The following is a 3,504-nucleotide window of genomic DNA, read 5'->3' as shown; positions in this document are numbered from 1 at the left end:
TAAACACTACCTTAAAATAATTTTCAATGCATGTTACGTTAATGCAGTGCAATGTCAGTATTCAGGGCAGTGCACGTGAAATCTGATAGATATTAATTTATTGGCACAATTGACCTTCACATTGTAATTCTAGTACTTAAGCACTGAATTATCAATTTTGCATTCTTATAATATTTACATCATAATTAATTTCATTTTACTTTGTTACAGATTGCAAAAAGGACGTCATAATAGAAACTTTTTACAAGGTAAAAACTTTTTTCTAAATTTTAAATTATAAATGTTTATAAATAAAAATTGTTCACGTTCAAATGACGCAAAATTAAGTGCATGGAGCTTATTTTTGGCTAGTTTTTAATGTGGTTTCATAGCCTATATGTATTGTTACCAGATGAGGTCGATGCGTTCTAGAGTAACCGAGTTCGAATCTCGCCACGGTAGCAATTTTTGTTGGGCCTTATCGAAGCTACGTATTACTTTAGTGAATATGATAGTCAAATAAAGGCCAAAATTAGTTGATCCCTAAACGGTCGCGGTTTAGACATCGTGTCTTCAACGTATTACCGACGGGACCTACATCTTTTTTTCATTTATTATTTTGAGTTTTGTGCCAGTATTTTTATTTTAATGTTAATTTTTATTTTAAAATTTTAAAAACAGAACATCTATACTGTTTAAGCTAGCGCTAGTCACGTTTTTCATATTTTATGTTTTTTTTTTTATAGAACAGTATTGAATTTATAAATGAAAGTAGAAAATAAATATAATAAAGCAAAGCTGATTCGAACTACGTGTGCGGTATCATTTAATGCGTGATATGATGAATGTCCTATACAATAAGTGGGGATGTTTCAAGGAGAAAGTTGTAGATAAACAAGTTGATTGATGGCGCTGACGAAGCCCTATGTAACAGATGTCCTACAAATTATCGCTTGTCTCGATAAGATAACTTAATCATTCAATTTCTTTTGCTAAATTTTTGAATTACATTTTTTTATTTCAAAAATATATTATAAAGTTTATAAAACATTTTAATCAGTTATTGGTATCAGGAATCGATTTCCTATATATTTTTAATATTCTTATTAAATTAATTAAAAATCACGAGACTTATTTTGTATATCGTATCGTGTAAGGAATAAGGTCGAAATGCGTATAGTAATTTCTATATACATATGTCCTATTTCAAATGTGTAAAAGAATTCAAATTTCGAATAACGTTACTCATTTTTTAATCATCACTAATGATTGCATTCAATTATTGAAACGTCTGTAACCTATTTATACGATTGACAAAAGAAAATCGAAAATATGAACAACAATGAACGACCGTAATAATTCATTTCTTAATGTAATGATTCACGTATTATGAACGTTTCTTTGTATAACACAGCCGGTCCGAGTTGGAACCCTTTCCCGCCATACGGTGTCTTTTATGCCCCCAACTTTCACATCCTTCCTGTTTTAAATGTATTCATAACACGGCAAAAAAAACCTAATGCGTATCATTTGACGGTTTCTAGACAATAGATCAATATCTGTTATGGGGTTAAAAGGATTTTTTTATACTGACCTCGAAAGTAGATAATAAAATGCAACCGATACTTTTCAACGCTTTTGAAGCGCTTTATCTTTTTATTTTGCCGTCTAATTTAAGTTTCTTATAAGCCATTAGTTTTCTTAAGTAGTAATATTTTATGCTCCGGGTAAAAAGATAACAACCGTAATATTTAATCTTTTATAATTTACGTTGACGTTTATAGTTGTCAAAGCGTTAAATCTAGAATATAACGACGTTGTGGTTATCTTTAATGTATAAATGTTTGTAGTTATTTTCGTCAGTTAACCTACAAAGAAAGTACTTAAGTGCTATTTTATAAATAAGTGATAAAAAAAGAAATATTAGCTTTTACAAAAATATAATCAAAAAATTGTATTAAAAAAACTTTATAATGAAATGACAGTTTATAGAAGGTATCAGGCACAAAAGAAATTTAACGTATGACGTATTATAACGGGTACTTATTCATTTAAAGGCTATCGTTAGTGTGTTCATTAAAAAATAAATTTAACGTGTGTTTTATGGACGTGTGTTTATATTAAACCTACAACTTCGTATCTAAATAAATAAAATAACATTGACTGACCTGATTTGGCTACTTGATGCTTCAATTATATTGGCATAGAATTGGTACATTGCGTCGGTATTGCGTCTAAGGAATCTTGTAAGCCACCAAGTGCACCATTGTACCACGTCCCCTTATCTCTGAATACAAGCTACCGTGCTATAAACCGCCGCTCAAGCTGCTTTGAATAACGCATCCTATTGTCAATATTATAAATATTATGCTAATGCGATAAAAGATTTTTGACTCCGGGACTAAACGGCCAGGTGTCGTTTTGAAAGGGTTAATTCATGAGATTCAAATGTCTTGCGACCCCTATTTTGAATTCGATCATTTATTAAGATTTTCCCTATTGTTTAGTCTGTTGTTCCCATACGTGTACACGCATCGTTTGTAATTTATGTGAGAAGACTACCGGTGATATTTCTTTTTTTTTTTTTTAATATTCTAATGCGTTCGCGGATCATGATGGGAATGATTCGAAGATGGATCGTAAATTTTCGGTTTAATTTTTTTATGTTCTATAGTCGACGCCAGTGACTACGTCCGCGCAATATTAAAAAAAAAAACTTTATAAGTTGCCTATGTGTTCTTTCTGACTATGTTCTACATCTTTGCCAAATTTCATCGAGATCCATTAAACCGTTACGGAGATACTTTCTAACAATTTTCTCATATCAACTTTCGCATTTATAATATTAGTAAGATTTACCATCAAGCATTTTATCATCGTAAACAAAAAACCAATCACAATTCTTCGTCAATTAGTTTTACCATGGCAAAAGTAGATCATTAAAAAAATATTTACTATCGTCATCAAAACCTAAAACAACAGCATAAAAATATCTCCATACAAGATCAATAAACTATAAAAATAAAATAAAAGGGATGCATCCATAATTATTCAGTGTTAAAATTATCACGATGTCACAATTCGCATAAGAAATAATACATCCTGCGCAAATGCATGTTATTTATTTTTAATCTGTCAGTTTATAATCTTTCTTACATTTGTTATCTGTATGTTATGGGATTTGTTTTTTATAAGTTCACAGTTCACGCACATGATCATGCATTTGTAATAAGCATTATCTCATACAAATGACGTGGCCTGTCTGAAATAATACTCTGTTGCAGCCTAAGATTTTAACACACATAGACACGGCATTTCAACACTACATCCGTCGTTATTCATTCACTCATTGACTCAATCGGTCTTTGATGACTTAAACGTTTTATTTTGTTTCATTTAAAGGTTCTTTGTATTATTTAAAAAAATTGAATTTTGTTATAAATGTTAACAACACGTAAAAAGATTAAGGTAATTAGAAAAACAGGTTTCATTTTAATTTAAAAATAAAATCTCTTTTAGTCACCA

At 30.1% G+C, this 3,504-nt stretch overlaps 1 non-coding gene across 1 annotated transcript; it reads left to right on the top strand.

Moving 5' to 3' along the window:
* The first annotated feature begins 449 nt into the window (after positions 1 to 449).
* Positions 450 to 581, top strand: LOC123721542. The gene has a single exon (XR_006756260.1). It is a non-coding gene; the product is annotated as a small nucleolar RNA SNORA16B/SNORA16A family (small nucleolar RNA).
* The last annotated feature ends 2,923 nt before the right edge of the window (positions 582 to 3,504 follow it).

Source organism: Papilio machaon, chromosome 12 (genome assembly GCF_912999745.1).
Source record: "Papilio machaon chromosome 12, ilPapMach1.1, whole genome shotgun sequence".
Lineage (NCBI taxonomy): Eukaryota > Metazoa > Arthropoda > Insecta > Lepidoptera > Papilionidae > Papilio > Papilio machaon.
The sequence above is the reverse complement of the archived record's forward strand: the minus strand, read 5'-3'. Positions and strand labels throughout refer to the sequence as shown.